Source organism: Alexandromys fortis, unplaced genomic scaffold (genome assembly GCF_014885135.2).
Source record: "Alexandromys fortis isolate MF-2015 unplaced genomic scaffold, M_Fortis_MF-2015_v1.1 scaffold_10, whole genome shotgun sequence".
NCBI classification, from domain to species: domain Eukaryota; kingdom Metazoa; phylum Chordata; class Mammalia; order Rodentia; family Cricetidae; genus Alexandromys; species Alexandromys fortis.
This window is the reverse complement of record NW_026067895.1, coordinates 10,096,125-10,116,286: the sequence shown is the minus strand read 5'-3', so window position 1 is coordinate 10,116,286 and position 20,162 is coordinate 10,096,125. Positions and strand designations below refer to the sequence as shown.

The following is a 20,162-nucleotide window of genomic DNA, read 5'->3' as shown; positions in this document are numbered from 1 at the left end:
AACTATGGAAATGGGCTTTCAAGCTAATAAATTCACATTTAAAATCAACATAATTTGCTACTGTGTGTGTGTGTGTGTGTGTGTGTGTGTGTGTGTGTGTACAATCTAAGTTAATGGAGGCAGGTGATTTTAGAAAGGAAAGTGGTCTCCAGCCCTGAATTTCCATAATAAATGGTGTTAAACAGATGCATCCAGATTTTATTAAAAGAATTAAATCCAGCCCTGCCTGTCAGGGTGATGAAAGTCCTTTAACAGATGAACCGCTTGGTAAAAAGCCCCTGGGGACCCAGTCTAGGTCACAGGTTAGGTTTCTGGGGACCACATCTTGATTTCTTTTCCCTGGATTGGATAGGGCATCCATCAGCTGGGCCTCTGGGCAGCCAGACAGCACAACTTGACCTCAAAGCTCTTCCGCTAGGAGTCGAGGCTTCATGTTCAGTTTGTAGTCAAGACGTTTTTTAATCCCCTACAGTCACGAAAATGTTATTTGGGATTAAAAAAAGCAAGACTAAGCCATCTTTATATTAATTTGTTTTCAAATGTACACAAATATAAATCGTACTAGAGCATAGATTGAAGAGCTCCATAAACTCTTGCAAGCAACCATGACAGATCACACTCCAAGCACAAATTAGGACAAAGCCGTGACAGGAGTGACAGGCATTTGCACAAATGAGTCCCAACCACAGGAAAAGCAAAATCTTCTAAATAATTACTGATTTAAAGAAACAAAAATCCAGTTTCATGGTTAGTATTATGGAAATACAGAACGGTTTAGCGCAAAGAAAGTACAGAATTAAAGAACACCTCCCAGTGATCAGTGACCAGGAGAACAAAGGGAGACACAAGCCTTGAGAGATTAAAGAGAACCACCTGCCCAAATAGCAAATAACCAATTTGTTTGAAAAAAGGTCACAATGAATACGTGCACTGAACAATTACAAAACAACAGCAACAAAAACAGAAATAACAATTTTAACAGCTTCTCAGAAATTTCACCCAAGGTAAATAGTTACAGTGAGACAGGATGCAAGGAGGAGCCAAGGAGCCATTTCAGGAGCATCTCAGCTCTGTGAGTCGAGTAGACACCAGGAAAGGAAAGAAGGTCTTGGAAGAGGGGCAGGGACAGCGCTGGGTCAGAAGCCACACCCTATGGAAAGAGACACTGCACCAAGGGTCTCTCTCCTCAAACTGAGAGGCTGGTCCCAGATAAAGAGGACAGTTAGGAGAGCCACAGGAGCCGCTCCCTGGAGGAAAACGAGCACCCACACATTTCAGCGGTGGGAGAGGAGAGCAAACAGCTTTAAAATGAACCCATTTAGTAAAATGTATCAAGTCTTCAATATGGTTTCAATTTTGTTTGGGTTTTGTTAGCCACCTCACTCTGTAGCCCAGGCTGACCTTGAACACTCAGTAATCCTCTTGCCTCAGCCTCCCAGCTGATGAGATTAAAGGCCAGAGCGACCACGTCTGGTGTACGATTTATTTTAATGTTACTTCTGGCCCTATAATTTTGCACCTATAAACACACAGTAAGGAAATAATAAAATACATCTAAGATGTCTTGGATGTTTTAAAACACGTCCAAGATGTCTGCTCTGTTGGTGAAGTGCTTGGCGCTTAAGCGTGGGGACCTGAATCCGACTCCCCCGCAACTAGTGTAAAAGAGCCGAACACCATGCCAAGAGCATGCCTGTAAACATGTTGCCGGGAGGCAGAGACACAAGATCTGTAGGCTTCCCTAGTCGGCTGGTCTAGCCGAGTTGGTGAGCTCTAGGTGCACAGTGATAGACAGACACCAAGATAGACCTGTTCATGTGTGACAGTCAGCCCAATGGCTTCAGCCACTGATTTATCTTGACAAGGACCAAGTTTTCAGTGATTCTTCAACTACTGTGCAGACATTACACATTTATGAAAAGTTTAAGATGGAAAATAAGTTTATTTAAGTTGAAAACTAGGTAGGAAGTTAAAAAACAAAAACAAACAAACAAGTGACCGTGGAATTTAAATGGTTTCACCTTTCATTTGAAGTCTACCTGGGAAGGCTTTATTTTTTTTTCTTTTACATCAACTTATTTATTTGGGAGCCAGGATGAACGCCAAAGCCTATGAAAGTCAGAAGACACTCAGGAGCCAAACCTTTCCACGCCTGACTGAGTAGTCTGCAGCTATAGACAAATGACAGGGTCTCTGGTAGCCCAGGCTGTGCAGCCCAGGATGGCCTTGAACACGGATCTCCTGCTTCTAACTCACTGCTGGGATTACAGGCACGAGTCCCTATGCTCAATTTAACTCTTGAATGATTTTTTTCTCTCCCTAAGATGGGAACCCAAGACAGTTAAAACTAACTCCAGGTTTAATACCATGCCTACGTAATTTTACAAGTTTCCCTAGTAAAAGAAAGTTTGGCAGGTGGACTCAGACGTTTCTCCAGGTAACCAAGAAGCTTTACCGGGAACCAATTCGGCATCAAACCTCCATGAAGAAGAGACCTATAGAAGTTCCACTTCCAGAAGAAAACATATCCATGAAGAGCAGGTTTCACACTCCGACCTGGCTTCATTTTCACTGTGCTTCCCAGCTAAGAGATGCTTCAAAAGCATCAGTTGCTGGGTGCGATAGACCAGAAGGGACTTGGAAGAAGAGATAGGCTTTGTAGAGAAACCTTTTAAGGCATCTAGGGGCACAGAGCTAGATGGGAGCGACAGTCAGTCACACTCACCTCCCCATTGTCAGGGTTCCGGGCGACATTCTAAAGTCGGGGTGCTACCATTTTCTCACCTGCAGCCACAAGCCAGTGAAGGCGGGTGGGCATGAAGGCTCTGTATATAGTGAGTAGTCTCCAGTTATTAAAATTACAAAAAGGTTGCCTAGCCACTCTTTCTGGTCTTCACAAGGGTCCTAGGTGTAGGACCCAGCCACGACAAGCTTACTAGAGGCCTGAGTCTCAGTAGTTTTCCCTGAGGCAATACCTGGTTGCAAGAAAGACCACAAACTGAGACTACCCAGGCACCACCCAGGAACAGACCAGCCAAAGGAAATTCCTAACGTTCCAACCATTGTAGATAGGATCACCTGCCAGCACACGCCCATCGCTTTTCACCGGGACACCCCTAGACAAATGCCACCCAATCAGGACTGAACCAGTTACCCCAAACCCTGCTCGTGTAACTTTCCTGGGTTTTGCCTTTAAATAGTACTCTCTAGAAGGGTAGGCTGCCCCCTCTCCCTGCTGTGCTGCCGACGTTCCTGCCGGCTTGAACTTGTGTACAAGAACAAATCTTGCTTTTATATTTCAGTGAGTCAGTCTCTCTGGTGGTCTTTTGGGGTCCCCAGTGGGGACTGGGCATAACAATAGGCAACAGAGAGGAAGGCAGGCTTTGTTCCCTTTTCTCGGGGTACTCTGTGTAATGGGAAGGTCGGTCACTGCCCAGTTTCCCCAGACTCCTCCACACTGAAGGCGCAGCCACATTTGCGCTACACAGTGATCCATCCCCCTTGAACCTGTGTGGATGAGAATGAACTCACTGGGAGAAGCCAAAGTAATGTTGTTGATGGGCTCGTGTGAGCGTATCCGACAAGGTCAGGTGAGCTTAGACCATCAGCTCTCACCTGCCAGGAATTTGGGTGAGGAAGCAGAGGGAAGCAGCACCGAGCACGGGGGGCCATCTTCTGAAAGTGTGTGAGGAGATGAAAGAGGGGTCCACCAGGGGCAAAGCTGGGTGCAAGCTCAAATTCTAGGACTGCCAAACTGTTGGACTGAGCAGAAGGTGGAGCACCGCACGCCTTTTTGGTAGAATCTGATATTAACGAAGCCAACCTGGCTCCCGGGACACTTAAAACACCGCCTTTTCCACATCCTTGTGTTATCAGTGTATTCTAGTTTAATTTCTGTTGCTGTAAGAAGCATTCTGACCAAAACAACTGAGGTATGGAAATAATTTACTGTCTTACACTTCTAGGTCACTCACTGGTCATCACAGAGGGAGGTCTTGACAAAAACTCAAAACAGGAACTCTGCTCTCAAACTCGAGCTCCTCCAGCTTGCACCTGCCCAGGGATGGTACCACCCACAGTGTGCTAGGTCACCCTACGTCAATTAACTATTAAGACACCCACCCCCACCAGCTCAGCCATGCCCACAGGCTCATCTGATCAGTCTCTTTTTGCAACCAAGGCTTTTCTCTCCCATGACACTAGGTTGTGGTAAGTGGACAATTAAAGCTAATTAGGGCACAGGACAACTATGTGTACTTCATGCTGCTAACATGAAACAATCAGACCATGAACCTCCATGTACACAGGCATGTGTGGATCACTTGTGCAAACTGTCTAGATTGAGGGCGTGGCTCAGACTGCTTTGTTGAAGGTAAAGGTATAATAATTTTTAGTACACTTATTCATATCCATTCTTCCCCCTCCCCACGTGTGTGTGGTGGGGAGGAAAACCCACCTTCTCTCCTTCCACCATGTGAGCCCCAGAAACTGAACACAGGCCGCCAGGCATGGCAGTGCACTTCTTTGCCTGCTGGGCCACCTCCGGGACTCTCAAAATGTTTTTATACTTAGAGCTGACACAGAAACTGCATTTTCTATCACACTGAGTGACGGGGTTAGGACACTTGCCAAGAATCATGACAAAGACCCTGTGGCTCATGGGCCACAATGTGTAACAGAGAAGAGCAACATCTGTGACTCTTCCCTGGAGCCCAGCAATGGTCTCTTAGCGCCTATGTGAGCCCTGCCATGGGGCTCTTACACCATTTTCCAGCAACAACATTCCCACTGCTGGAGCATACTGCTGGGCCAGTGGCCCCTAAGCAGCGCTGGAATATACTGCACTTGTTCGATTTCTTCTTAGAGGGGCCATCGTCTAAGAAAGCAGGCACAAATACAACTACATTGAATTTCTTCGGTGCTTTTTTCACCCAAAGGCCAGGGATAAGAAATGAATTATTCTATTCTTGTTGATATATATACACATAATAATCATACTGTCCTAAACTCATCGAGTACTTACTTGAGAAGTGGACTCACAGGCTTCTCTCTTGGGCTGCATCTTCTGAGTGGTAGTGAGAGAAGGACCCTCCAGAAGAAAACCTCTACTTCTATTCTCAAGCAACAATGCAGAGAACTGACACAATGTCACTCAGCTACACAAAGGCTCCTCAGACGTTCCAGTGAGAGGAGCACTCGTTATTACAGACCACACACAATGCACAAAGGGCGGAGACACAGAGTTGCCATATCGGGAACAAAGGGACACTGACTTCCTAGCACATCAGAGTGTGACAGATGAAATGAAACAAAATTTCTTCCCCCCCTCCCCCCTTCGAGACAGGGTTTCTATGTGTAGCTTTGGAACCTATCCTGGAACTCACTCTGTAGACCAGGCTTCCTCGAACTCAGAGATGCTCCTGCCTCTGTCTCCTGGGTGCTGGTGGGATTAAAAGCATGTGCCACCACTGCCCGGCCAAAAATCATTTTTGATAAGGGTGAGTAAATCAATTCTGACACAAAAGTGCATTCCATTGCTCTGAGAGATTGCACACAACGGAGTCACAGGTCACAGGCCTAGATCTATCGTAAGAAAAAAAAAGCAAAAATCATTATGTAAACAGATTAAAATCATCTTGAGAACACCAGCTGAAATCAACCAGCCTCTGTATCCCCATTTTAAATCAAAGAATAAAAGGGTTAATCCCATAAAGAATACAAGTATTTTTTCAAGTAGGAAAAAAAGCAGATTTATTGTTTCATGTCGTGAGGAGCTGACTTTGCAAACTCAGTTTTAAAGAAGGGGCTTTATCTTAAGCCATATAATAGGGGGGGGGGTGGAATCTCAGCTCCAGATATGTGCTGCCATAGCAGAAATCTGAACAGATACCCTAAAAACGGCCAATTAAGAAGACAGGGAACAGGGCCATAAAATTTAACAAGGTCCAGATGTTCGTGGGAGGCATCCCGTCCTTGAAGATACCTTGTCTACGCAGGCTAAGCCTGGGGGCTGCCGGGATCAAACATCAGCAAAATGATCCTGAACTTATGCCTGATTCCAGTCTCCCTGGTAGCAAAGCTTTACTCAGTTCTGGGACTGTATAGTAATGCAACTGATTTATTTCATACAAGACTGACATACATACACACCTTTAATCTCAGCACTCAGGAGGCAGAGGCAGGTGGATCTCTGACTTCAAGACCAGCCTGGTCTACAAAGCGAGTCCCAGAACAGACAGGGCTACACAGAGAAACCCTGTCTCAAAAACAAACAAACAAGCAAGCAAACCCCTGATTTCTATAAACAATGCAACAGGTAAATAAATAGCCAGATAAGGTGGTCTCGTCTCTAGTCCCAGCACCCGGAATGTGGAGGTAGGAGACTTCTTAGGTCAGGTCATCCATCTCCTTAGCAAGTTCAAGGCCAGCCTGGGCTACAGGAGACCCTGTCTCAACTAAAACCGGAAATTAACTAATGAGTTAAGAAAGACTGAATGGTTAACCACTGTGTGACTGCCCCTGTGCCTCTCTGTGCTGGTTGATGTCCACAGAGCTCTTCGGATGCAGCAATCTCCTGCACTATTTTTCTAAGGACCGATGGTTTTGGATGCATGTAAGTGTTTTGTCTATACGCCTGTTCAACATTTGCATGCAATAACAGTAGAGGCCAGAAGAGAGTTCCAGGATTCCACGGAATTGAATTTACAGACTGCTATGAGCAGCTGCATGGGTGGTGGGAATCTAAACATGTCTCTACTGATAGATCTTAATTAGATACAAACTCCTACCATGCCATCTCTGACTTGGGGTACCAGGCTTAACAAATTCTTTCATACCAGGCTTAACAAATTCTTTCATACCACTGGCATGAAATACCCAGAGCCAGAAGTAAGAACAAAAGAACTAACTTCAACCTGCATTCCATTTATGGGAATCTGACCATGTTCTTCATCAAAGACCACATTGCCCAAACTAAGATTCCTTGCCACTTGGATGAAATTCCCTGGGACTGGCATTATACAGTTGACTGTGAGCTGCCACAAGGGTGCGGGGAATCTAACCTGGATCCTCTAGAATAGTAACCAGTTCTCTTAACCTTAAAGTTACCTCTTTATCCCCAAAGATAGATTTAGTAAGAGTACATTCATACAAATGACATTCAAGAGATTTATAAACATGAGAAGATATATGGGCTCAATCAAATGAAAAAAGGAACTGCTAATATTAATGATATAGATGTTTATGTATATATGCACAGGAAAACCATTGTGTTAATAAAAAGAGAGGGCATGTGTTCTCTCTCTCTCTCTCTCTCTCTCTCTCTCTCTCTAATTTTGTTTTTTGTGTAGCCCTAGCTGTCCTGGAACCCACCCTGTACATCACACTAGCCTCAAACTCAGAGATCCACCTGCCTCTGCCTCCCGAGGGCTGGGATTAAAGACGTGCGCCACCACTGCCCGGCTTAAAATTCATTTTTCAATAGCTACCAGCAACAATCCCCCACCTTACAGTCTATTTCCTCCACTGTTGCTCAAGGAGCCTTTACATTTTTCTGACATGACACTTGTATACACGGATGCAAATACAGGCAGCGTGGATCACATATGAATGAGAAACATGTGCTAGGATCCAAGAACTCCATTTTAGAATCTATTATTACAAAAAAATGAAGGTTTATTTTTATTTCATGTGTATGAGTGCTTTTTGTGTTCTCCTCACATGCACCTAGTGCCCAGAGACCAGAAGACACAGGATCCCCTCCCTGCCAATGGAAGTTTCAGGTTGAGCCACCATGTCTGGGCTGGGAATCGATCCCAGGTCCTCTGCAAGCATGGAGCCATCTCTCCAGCCCTCTACGATTAAATCTTACAGCAAAAGTAAGCTGTCTCTTAACCTTTAAGAACTTCCTTTACATAGCTGATTAACATAACCGCAATATCATGATCAAACCTAAGAAAACTTATAATTTCTATTGACAGCCACCCCGCACAGGAATTTCAAAAGCCTAGAAGAGGTCCCCGCTCCCCAGCAGAGTGACTAAGACTGTGCCTGAGACTCATGCAGAAAAGCACCACAGAGCTCAGAAAAATAACAGTTCACTCAACCAGAAGAATTAAGTTGGAGAACTGCCCTCAAGAAAGAGAAAAATAAAAAGCCCTCAAACTATTCAGAATAACTCAAAGCAGGGCAAGAACCAGGACTCCAAAGAGACTGAAAGTGGAGAACGAGAGGAACTGGGTAAGTGTCTGGATTATCTTAATGGCACCAAGGATCGAACGAGAAAACTCACACTTCAGATCAGCGGTCTTCCCCAATCCTTGCCCACTGGAATGTGCAGATTCAGCTGGACACTCTCGTCAGCATGGACAAGAACCAGGGATACTGTCTTCAGAATGCTGTACCCTCCAGCCTGGAGTTGACAGACGTGAACCAACCACCATGCTCAGCTTTTACCTGGGTGCCAGGGCTCCGACCTCAGGTCCTATGTTTGCCTGCCAGTCACTGCATTAACTGAGCTATCTCCCTCGCTCCTTTTGCTTCACTAGAGCTTGCTACACAACCAGGGATGAACTCCCGCCCCCTCCATCTCTGCCACCCAAGTGTTGAGATTCCGGACACCCAGTTTCATAGGGTGCTAGGGATCAAACCTAGGGCTTCACGCATGCTAGGTTAACACTTTACCAACTGAGCCACACACGACAGCCTCCCGTTCTCCAATCTGACATTTATTATCAAAAGTAATTTCAGATTCCCTCTCGTCCATAAAACACGAGCTTTGAAAGTGCTTCTGTATTCACTAATATTTGTCTTTCCACCAAGCTCAACCCAAATAGGATCTGGAAAAACTGTAGAGCTGTGACCTGCCTCCTCCACCAACTTCACAGTAACATTTTGATTAGAGTGCTGTTGTCTTAAGACTAGTTGTCTTCAGTACAGCTCTGCAAAACACTCTAACGGTTTTCGCATGACCAGTGATATTTGTGTACACACACAATTAATGACGGTATTGGAGCATCAGGAAGGTTAAAAGCTCTTTCAATTCTAAAGTAGAAGGGGCTGTTGGTATCTTCATTACCACCCAACGATAACTTCAGCATTTCAAAGGAATTTTTCTCTAATTGTATTTTGAGAAGCACTTGGCTTTTTTTGTTTTGTTTTTAAACCGCTTACAAACTGGGAACCCACAGATCCTATCAAATCCAGAACTTCTCATGCTGGTACAAGTCTGGACACATCATATCTGAAGGAATTCCTTAAGGCTTACTTGCAGCAGCCTCGGTGATTTCAGCTATCCGGCTACTTCTCAGTGACTGCAAGGAGGGAGGGAGGGAGGGGGAAACTGGTCCAGCTCTTGTGGCCAAAACACCCCAAATGAAGCACGGCCACACATGCCCCTCTGCCCCCTGAGTAAGCTAAGCAGATGTTATCAAAATGCACAGGGTGTAGGGTGTGTGCTGCCTGCTTCTGTGTCAGGCGCCATCAAGTGTAAGAGGGTGGGGTGGACATTTCTACTCCCTACCTAACAGCGGTGCTGGCTCCACGCGGGCTCCGTGGAGTCCTTGCCTCCGTGGAGTCCTTGCCTCACCCCCACCCCTTGCTACTGGTTACAAATGTAGCTAGAATTGGGTAAGGGCTTTCTCTGGGATTCAGGACTGGATCATATTTCATTAGCACTGATACTGTCCAGAAGCCCTGTCTCACTCCTAACCAGTGGTGCTCAGAGTGTGTGCCCCGGAACACCAGCACCAGCACCAGCAGCCTTACCTGCAGCGGCGGTTAGTCATGCTGGCACAGTGTTAACCGAGCAAGTCTGGGAGAGCTAGTGAGTCACTCCCAGGCATGTCTGAGAGTCTACTTCTGCAGAAGACCTGCATGAGCTTGGAGAAGGGATTGAGAAGACTTCACTCAACATCGCGGATGGGCATCCAAACCACAACAGAAATGGAGGAAAGGCAAATCACTTCTTACCTCAAACCCTGATGCTCTGGCTAGTTTTACGTCAACACTGCCACAAGGTAGTCATTTGGGGGAAAGGACTCTCAATTGAGAAAATGCCTCTGTCGACTGCTTGAAGGCAAGTCTGAGGGGCATGTTGTCCATTAGTGGTTGACAAGGGAGGGCCCAGCTCAGTGTGTTAGGGGCAGGAGCAGTCCTAGAGGATGCAGGAAATCAGGCTGAGTTAGCCAAGCAGCTGTGGAGCACGCCTTAATTCCCAGCACTTGAGTAGCAGAGGCAGGCCAGTCTCCCTGTTTGAGGCCAGCCTGGTCTACAAAGCAAGTTCCAGGACAGTCAGGACTACACAGAGAAACCCTGTCTGGAGAAAAGAAAAGAGGGGGGAAAAAGGAGAAGAAAGGTGGAGAAAAAGAAGGAAAAAGAAGTACAAGGAAAATGACAAGAAAGCAGACTGAGCAAGCCACAGAGAACAGAGCAGGAAAGCCACACTCCTCCGTGGCCGCCGCTTCAGTTCCTGCCCTGACTTCTCTTTATGATGGACTGAGATGTGGAAGTAGAAGCAAAATAAACCCTTTCCTCCCTGAGTTATTTTTGGTCACGGTGTTTGATCATTGCAATAGAAATACAACCAGGGCACTTTCTTTCTCCTGACTTCGACATCAGGACTCATGGTCCTGAGACCTTCAGACTCTGCTCAAGTCACACACGAGAGGCTCCCCTGGAGCTTGGAGTCATTCCCGGCTCTCCCCCTTACACACGAGGGATCTTGGGACTTCCTGGCCTCCCCAGTCACATGAGCCAAGTCCTCCTTTCATATCTATAGGTAGACAAACCAAGATTCAACACCTAGGAGTTTCTCAGGAATGCCAGCTCTCAGGACAGACACAAAAAATGCTAGACTGGACTCCGAAACGCCAAACTTTATACCTTGGTCCTCCAGAAAACTCAGATGGGCACAGAAATCTGAGGGTGCCCTCTAGGAAAGATGTATTTAGAGGGATCATTCCCTTGGATTGCCATGGTATTTGGGTTTAATTTGCGTTTTTTTTTTTTTGATTTTCTAATATTCCTTTAAAAGTAAAATCAAATAAAAGGAAGGTTTGAATTTATCAAAAGTGGCAAAGAATAATGTAAAATTTAGCAGCTGGGTTTCTTTTTTCCCTCACTTGGGCTCTGGAATTTAGTTCTCCATAGAGTTTTAGAAGGGCATATCTCTGCTGACATTTATTTGCCATCCCATCACAGACTCAGCATCAGGATAATTAATACCCAATGCTGGCCTAGAAACAGCTGAGGTCTCTGTTTCATCCAGGCCCAGCCGGGGACTCCGGGAAAACTCAGTCTCTGCAACCTCCACATGTAGACGAAAACATCACACAGCCCTCAGCACGGAGAAGTCATGAGATCCAAAGGGTGTTTAGTATACTGTCACTGTGTTCCAAGGACTATAGAAACTGAGACAGGGTGATAAATGTTCTCAACTCAGAAAAGGAAGGGGAAGAGGAAAGGAAGGAGGGGTGAGGAGGAAATGAGAGAAAAGGAACCTTGGGAGAATCGGCAAAGAAGCACACTGCCCTGCACCAAGGTAGGCCTCCAGATTCAACAACATTTGTCAACAGCTTAGCTCGGGTTTAAATGCTTCTGAACACACCCGAGTCCACAAAAGACAAGGGTCATAAGCATCATGAGAAAACACCTCCTAAGAGCTTCTTTAAAGATCCTTAAACTGCCCTGAGGGGGAAGCCAGGGCTGACACAGGCCTGACAGCGCGGCCAAGGATGTGTCTGGAAAAAATTTTTTTTAACTGTGTAGCTCAGGCTGGCCTCGAACTCGTGATCTTCCTGCCTCTGCCTCCTTCAGCAAATCCTACCGTTGTGTGCCACCACAACCAGCCTGGAAATTTTTGTTTTTTAAATTACATTTTGGCTGAAGTCAGAGGCAGGCAACATTCTAAATTTCTTTGAGTTCATTTAGTGAGTCTTTCCCTGCCTTTTTGTGGCTAACATTACAATGCTTTATATTACAATTAAAAGAGCTAAGTGCTATGTATAAAGAAGTCATTTAAGGATCTTTGTACTGGGATGCTGGGAGTGGTGGCGCACGCCTTTAATCCCAACACAGAGGCAGAGGCAAGCAGATCTCTTAGGGTTTGAGGCCAGCCTGGTCTATATACTGAGATCCTGTTTCAAAAGAATAAAGCAAAAAAGCTTAAATATAAACTGGTTGATAAAAGCATCATTGCCAAATAGTTCTTCCAATGCTGAGGAAAGAGGTGTGATCAGATCTGGGTGGAGTCCTAGGCTGGTCTTTCACCTGGTGGCTCACCTGACATCAGTCCTTGGCTTCCTAAAGAATCCTTCTCCTTTCTTCCCTCCTGTCCATTCGCCCATAGCAATCACGTGACAGTCCCCTTCCTACTCCAATCCTCAGGTGTCCAGTCACCTCTCAGGAATGCTGGCCTGGTCTAAGCTAGGTTATGGTCTCTCATTACAGGCTCCCTTTACTTATTGCCGGTTAGTAACTTTGTTTAGTGTTTGTGTGTCTGCGCTAGAAGCCGCATGCCGGCTGGCACCATGCCTGTCCTTGGCTGTGTTTCTAACACAAGCTCAGGGTCTGGTGCCCAAAAGAGTGAACTTTCAAAAGCCCTCTGGACATTGTCTTCCCAAGCAGGAGTGGTCAGCTAACTTCAAATGAAAGGTGAGCATGGATTTTTAGACTCACCAAAGTCAGAATGAAGCTTCCAACAATTGGTCTGGTTTCCAGAAGAATAAAGAAAAAGACCATCAAATGTGAGCCTTTGTCATTTAAATGACCCGCTGACTTCAGGTTAAAGGTTCTAGGTTGGAGAGGTGACTCAGCAGAAAAGAGCACTTTTGTGTTCTCGAAGAGGATTGGAGTCCTGTTCCCAGCACACACATGGTGGCTAACAACCACTTAAATCCAGTTCCAGGGAATCTGGCACTCTGGGACACCAGGCATGCACAAGGTCCACAGTCACGCATGCAGGCAAATTCTCATACACAAATAACTAACTCTTTAAAATCCTTTGAATAGAACACAATAACCTAGCATACAGAATCTGATCCTACACCTCATCATGTAAGATGCTGTACCTCCCAGACAGACTGGGAGTAGGGTCACACTATGTAGCCCTGGCTAGTCTCGATGTTGATATGGATATCAGGCTAATCTTGGATTCAGGGAGATCCATCTGCCTCTGCCTCCCTGGTGCTTAGATTGTCATGTATCGTTCACCTTTTCATACTTAGAAAGTTCCCTGGGGTGGAAGAGTAGCCATTTGGGATCCTCGCCATCTTGGTTTCCCTGAGGCACACACTCGTGTTACCCAGGTATGCCATCCCTCCTTGTCCTGACACATGGTTGAGCTGGGCACTGCCATCCCTCCTTGCCCTGTTCATACATTTCCAAGGATTCACTCATGGCTTTCTCCTGTGTCACATGTCTCTTTCCTGATTGTCCCTTATGCTGTCCTGGACTCAACTCTCAAGATGGGTGATACTTGGGAGACTGGACTGGGCAAAGACTCCTAAAGGAGGCATCCAGGAGACATTACTCTGGGAGTCTGGGAAAAGGAGAAGGAAGGTTAAATAAAGTAAAACTGCAGGCAATGCAGAGAAAGAATGGGGGCGGGGAATAGGGTAGAAAATGAAATAGGGTGTCAGGCAGTGGTTGCACACACAGGCAAAACTCTTGAGTTTTAGGCCAGCTGGTCTACAGACTGAGTTCTAGGACAGCCAGGGCTACACAGAGAAACAGAAAAACCTTGTCTCAAAAAAAGAGAGAAAGAAAGAGGGGGGGGGAGGAAGAAAGGAAGGAAAGAAGGAACGAAGGAAGGGAAAAAGAGAGAGAGAGACTAAAATGGAGTCAGGAGGGAGGGAAACCGTGGGGCCTTTATTCCTAACCCACCTATTCCCAGCTCTCCTTCCGCCAGCCAGAGCTGCTTCCGCCCCCCCCCCCCCTTGGTGAGTCTGGGCTTTTGCAGAAGGTGGTTTATTTGTTCCTGCTGCCTAAACTCAAAGGATGACTTGTTTAAGATATGCAATCAGACTCACTTGCGGTTGTGGGAGAAAGGAGTGGAGAAACGTTATTAAATGACAGGTTCAGTTATTTTGTAATAAACATCTTAACAGCTTTCATTAAAAAAAAACAGAGATGGAAGCTTCTGCTTAGAATTACTAACATCTAAAACAATACAGAAAATTACAGCTGTCACCAATGAAAACTGTTAATCCCAGCTGTTATGTTTGTGTGTGCGCCGCGCGCATGCACGTGCCCACATGTTTTCCAATGCGCACTCTTGGCAACTCTGAATATCTTGCATCCCATTTGATGGTATCAGGACTGCTAACATTCCACACACATGAAAGCAAGTCCTTGATTTCAACAGCCTCAGAGTTACTCGACAAAAAAAGACTAAAATCCACCACGTAAGTCTTCCCCAATGGAAGATCTACTTTCCTGTTTCCCGAGGGACCTTTCTGACCGGGCTGCTTTGTGTGCGCCGCCCCAGCCCCAATTACGCATTCTACCCTCTGGAGGATGGGAGATGAAAGCAGCCCCAGGAAGAACCAGGCTGGCTTCCTCCACACAATAGCCAGCCACCTGCACAGGGATTTAGTCCCCCACTTCCTAGTTCCTATGTCCTGGATCAGGGCTGCCTGGAGTCCAGAGAACAAAGGAGCCAGGTGGCTGGAGCAGAGGGAGGATGGGGGCTCTTCATTGTCACACGCCCCCAGTGCAGCCTGCGGATTGAGGAAGCCAGGTTGCTGCCACCTCAAACTGTGTGTTGAGCCAGCTGTTAGAGCAAGAATAGGGAAAAGAAAATGAGTCATTCTTAAACACTTCCCAGACAGGCTCTCTACGCCAGCAGGATTCTCAACCTGTGGGTCGTGACCCCTTTGCGGGCAGGGTGGGGAGTGTTCAAATGACCCTTTCACGGGGGCTACACATTATATCTTCAAATTACAATTCATAACAGTAGCAAAATTACGGTTATGAAGTAGTCATAAAAATAATTTGATGGTTGGGGGGCACCACCACATGAGGTCGCAGCATTAGGAAGGTTGGGAACCACTCGCTGCTTGAGGAAGGGAAACGTCTCACCGTGAGAGCCCCTCTTGAAATACTGTGACCTTTCCTGCAATGGCTTAGTTTCATTCTGGCCTAAAAAGCTCCTCATTTACGAGCTGGGAGTGACGGGCTGGAAAGATGGCTCAGCGGTTAAGAGCAATGACTGCTCTTCCAGCTCACAACTGTCTGTAACTCCAGTTCCAGGGGACCCAACGCCCGTGGCAAAACACCAATGTACATAAGATGAAGGGGGGAAAAAAGAGCCAACCCCAGTACTCAAGAGGCTGAGGCAGGAGGATTGAAAATGCTGAAGACTAGCCTATGCTAGATATAGAAAGTCCAAACTAAAAAAAAAAAAAAAAAAAAAAGTGCAAGTAATTTTAGATAAATTAAGTCATCCATGAGCATGAGACTCCATCATTCGAAGCTAAATACTCTGCCCAAAGGGCAGTCTGATGCTGGGAGGCTGGGGGCGGGGGCGGGGGGTGGCTTAGATTGGCAGCTGGCATGCATTCACGTCCAGTCCAGGATCTTACAGAGAGCTCTGATGAGCTATTCCCTAGTTTCTAGACTGCTTCATAATAATAGACCAAGAAGAAATATCAAAGAAGGACAAAGGAAAAAAAATGAAACCAGAAACCGGTTAAGTTGAAAATTCACACATATCCCTTATTTTCCAGTGGAAGTAATAACAAGAAAGACATTTCCTTTGAATTTTTAAAGGGATTAAAAGAAGGATATTAGCTTCATATTATCACATCTATAATTTGATGTGCAACACAGTTCTTCAGCCAGGTTATAAAACTCCTTTTGCTACACTACTTACACTTACTTTCCCTTACTTTGTATGTTTATCACATAAAGATAAGATGATCAATATAAAAGTTTTAAAATCCTGATAAGAAAAAGTCCAACAGCACGTGAAATATTATATGTCACTAGCAAGCTGGTTTCTTTCTAAAGATGCCTTAAGATATATTTAAAAACAAAACAAAACAAAACAAAAAAAACAATGAGGTAATGTGATCCATAAAAAGACTCACAGGGGCAGAAATCAAAGTTGTAAGCAGGAAGGCTGAAAAGGCCTTTGCCAAAATTCAAACACCTTCATGCGGAAAAAGCCCTAAAGAATCCCTGCTAAGTGCTGGGATTAAAGGCATGCACACCACTGCCCAGCCATCCCTATTTTTATCACATCCTTATTTTTCCTATGCAACTACATACGTGTGAAAATACACGACAAGATTAGTGGATTTTTCTTCCTGTCTGGGAACTGTACCACAGCACCTTTGGCATCTAGGCAAAACAGAACCACTGAGTTCTAGTTGAGCACTTTGTGTATTTTCACTTTGAGTCAGGTCTTAAATTGCCTAGGCAGGCCTTGAGCTGACAATCCTCCTGCCTCAGCCTCCCAAGCAGTGAGAACTACAGGCTTGTGCCAGCCAGCAGGCTCAGCTTCCCTGTTGGATTCTGTCACATAACTTAGGAAGACTATTTTGTAAATAAGTATTGGCTCCTCTGTGTTCTCTTCTCATACATTCAAGTATTCCTGCTGTTGACTGCTACAAATAGACCAGGGAAGCACGCAGCGACAGCTACACCAGCCACTGAGGGCGAAAAGGTCGTCAGTATCAAGTTCACCTACAGCAAGTTAGACAAAGAGGGATTCTCATGTTAAGTAGCTGCTCGTAGGAACACTCTCTTAGGTTAATAACAAAACAGAAACCAAGGCAGGGCTGGAATCATTTCCCTAGACAGTCTTCTATTAGCTACCCAAAAATGAGAAAAACCCTTTTTGGCCACTTTCACAAGTTTTTCATAATATAGCTGGCAATGGCTATTGATACCATTTGTGTCCATAATAGTATAATTATACGGGGTTTTTAAATATATGTAAGAAGATTTGGTCAAATTAAAAAGCATGATAAATAGTTTTCTTAAATGCCGAAAAAAAACCCCATATTCTAGCACCGATACAAATTTCACATTATGGAAATGAGGGAGAGGTAGAGATAGAGAGATAGTTATCCACAGTCCTGACTAAAAGCACACATGCACAAGCTGATCTGGGTGCTTTTTGTTTGCTTACACGGACAGATAACCAAGTGTATATACTGTGGCTAAATGTACAGGCACAGTCACACATCCATATCTAATTAACAGGCGGCCGACCTCTCAGAGTGGTCCTATTTGTGGTGCCGGCACATACCATCCACTCAACTTTTTAAGAACACACCACATTGTCACTTGCTATGTTTCACTTGCTATGCACTAGATCTCTTGATAACTTACTCCTCCTAAGTGCAATTAGCTGCCTTCCAGAATTTTAACATGACCAGCCATTGCTGGAAAATTGACTTTGCATCAATATCCTGCCCCAAACCTGCTCTCCACCAGGTTTCCTTCCACAATAGGAATTGATTCACTACAAGTAGGTGAGCATCCCATGGAGTTATGGACCAAGGCTGTCATCACTTATTGGTGTTCCCCATTTGGGAGAGAAGACTGGCATCAGCCCTACTTTTAAACGATAGAGAAAACAATTTAATAGAAAAAGACCTAAAGCATCTCTACAGACAGTAATTAGAAGGAGCGGACCCACTACCAATGCCTAATTCACAACCAATATCATCAGTAGTTCATTTTAATCAGCTCTCTAGCATGGGTTTTAAATTAAACACACTGTTTCCCAACACACACATTCTATCTTGTATACTTTGCCAAACGGCAACATTTAAACTCGTTTACTTTCTTTCAAAGAGTTTAGATTTATACACTGTTGCACTAAAAACCACCCCTCACAGCACCCAGCACACTCACCCAGGACTCTCCAAATAGGTTCTGCAAATCCAACTCCTTCCCCATTGACCGAGAGTGGCAAGGTACTTGCTTGACCATTTGCAAGACACTGTTAGCCTCGGGTTGAAGGGGCTCACAAAATTTAACCCTCAACCGTTCGTATCAAATGGAACAGTATCTTCAACTGTGCAGCCAGGGCGTTTGGACTGCCATTTGAGAAGGCTGAAAAAGGACACCAGGAGGGTGAGTTGCTAATTAATTCTTCTCCGTCCTGTCAGCCCCAAATATTTCCAACACAACAGAGCTGGTGGGAACACAGTTTTGTCATTGTTGAGATAACGACTTGATTTGCTCCCAAAATGCGAGGAAGGCTGCTGCTAGTCTACCTGGTGAGAACCAGTCAGACCCTGTTCTCAGAGCCAGAAGCAAGGCTGCGTGGAAGTCCAAGAATATTCCCTGTTGCTTTCCAAGACTGGCAGTCGAGGGGAGCTGACTAGCAGTGAAGGGGCCACACACTAAGGCTTGTCAACCTCTCAGTGAATTATGGGTTGCTCTTAATTAGCCAAAGCAACGTTTCTGAGTTGCCAAAATAGAAGTTGCTGACCCATGTTATTAAAATGCAAATGTCGGACAAAGTGCCTGGAGAGAGGAATGCAGACCCAGGGATTACCTTCCATTCTGTACACGTGGGTGTGGAAGGCTGCGGGAGACTCAACAGTGAGGAACCTGAGGACCAAGAGACACATAGGTTGGGAACACTACCGCACAGGTGGGGTTGGGCGGTTGGCGTGGAGACAACTGCCACAGTCCAAAAAGATTTGGGCCACTGTTCTCAGGGATGCCTCCAGACACCTTCCTCACTCCCCCCCCCCCCTTTTGGGTTTTTGGAGACAGCTGCCCCCGAGCGCTGGGATTGAAGGTGTGCACCACCACCGACAGCTCACAACCAAATCTTAATGAGGTTCCTCATTACCTCATTAGACCTCACTAGCATTTGCACAAATGCTGTTTGGGGCAAGATTAGTGTCCTGATTTTGTGTAGTGTTGTGTGTTTAAGAGGAGCAGTTTGCAAACTGAACAAGGGCACCCTGCTATGGTGGCATGTAGGAGAGGAAGTTCCATCCACGGTGTCCACTCACCAAGATATGCACCCAAAACTGTGTCTATCTGAAAGGGCACATTCCCCCTGGTCCGCATCAGGCCCCCCGCTAGGCCAGAGAAAGTACTGTGTTTGCATAGTGTTCCTGACTCTCCGTTTGGGACCGACCAGGCAGGCAATCATCCAATTACTGCAATGGTTCTTGTTGCCAAATCCAGCAGAAATTAATTCTCACTGCTCCGCGGAATCTGACCCTAGCAACTGCTGCCTCCTGGAAAGGCACCCTCTCCGCTTGTTCTGCCCTCCCTGCTCCCAGCCTCCACTTCATTTGCAGGCTATTGCTTGGGCATTAGCCTCAGCTTTCTCTTGTCCCTCCACCCTAACCAGGTGGTCATTGCCATCATCTGTGTAAGGAGCCATAGAGCTCAATTCCTTATCCTTTAGCCCCCCCCCACACACACACACAATCTGTACATAAATGACCTCATTGTCCCCCACCAACGTCCCAGGATTTCTCTTACTGAGCAACAGAGTGATCTCAAGAAACCTGAGCCAGCACTGGCCTTGACTTTTCCTACCCATTCTGACTCTCCAGTCTTTTCTCCAGCTAAGCCTGAGCCAGGGCTAGCTTCGCACTAACCGGTTATAATCCTGGGGCTCTGTTCTCAGACCTTGCTCACATACTCACACTGGAGACATTTCCTCTGACCCACTACTTGCTGTCATATCACACACCAAACCAAAACTCTTCAAGATTTCCCACCACCCTCCCACAGAATTGCCTCGATGATCTAGACCCACCCATTATCCTATGCACACCCAACTCTATACTCTCCAGTGTGATGTCTCAAACTTAGTTCTCCCTGGTCGGACCAGAGCATGCTCCACAGAGCATGGGCCTATGCCCATCAGGTTAGCCCCACCTTCCCCAGCACATTTCCTCTCTGACTTTCTCTCTGGATTGTTCCCACAGTTAGGTGTCTATACAGGGTTGAGCTTCTCCCATCAGAACACTGACTCTGCGTACTGGCCTGTTTCCCCAAGTACACAAACTCCGTTTCTATTAGCTAAAAACTAACCTCAGCCTCACTTATTCTACACACACTGGCTTGTCTCTTCATGAACTGCTGACCTCAAATCTGCTGTGACTCATTACTGCCAATGAACATAGAAAGTACAAGTCTATAGGATACCCTCTCTGTACCAGAGTCATAGCCAA

The 20,162-nt window shown here is 45.8% G+C and overlaps 1 protein-coding gene across 4 annotated transcripts in view; it reads right to left on the bottom strand.

The window, feature by feature from the left end:
* The window catches only part of Kank1 (KN motif and ankyrin repeat domains 1), a 182,146-nt gene that overhangs the window by 129,822 nt on the left and 32,162 nt on the right, over positions 1 to 20,162 (bottom strand). The window contains exon 1 of one of the 4 annotated variants that reach the window (XM_050157852.1): positions 5,024 to 5,142. The exons of the other annotated variants lie outside the window; for them this stretch is intronic. The gene's annotated coding sequence lies outside the window, so the exon portion shown is untranslated. Of the gene's footprint in view, positions 1 to 5,023; positions 5,143 to 20,162 lie in introns of those variants that run through there. 4 annotated transcript variants of the gene reach the window in all.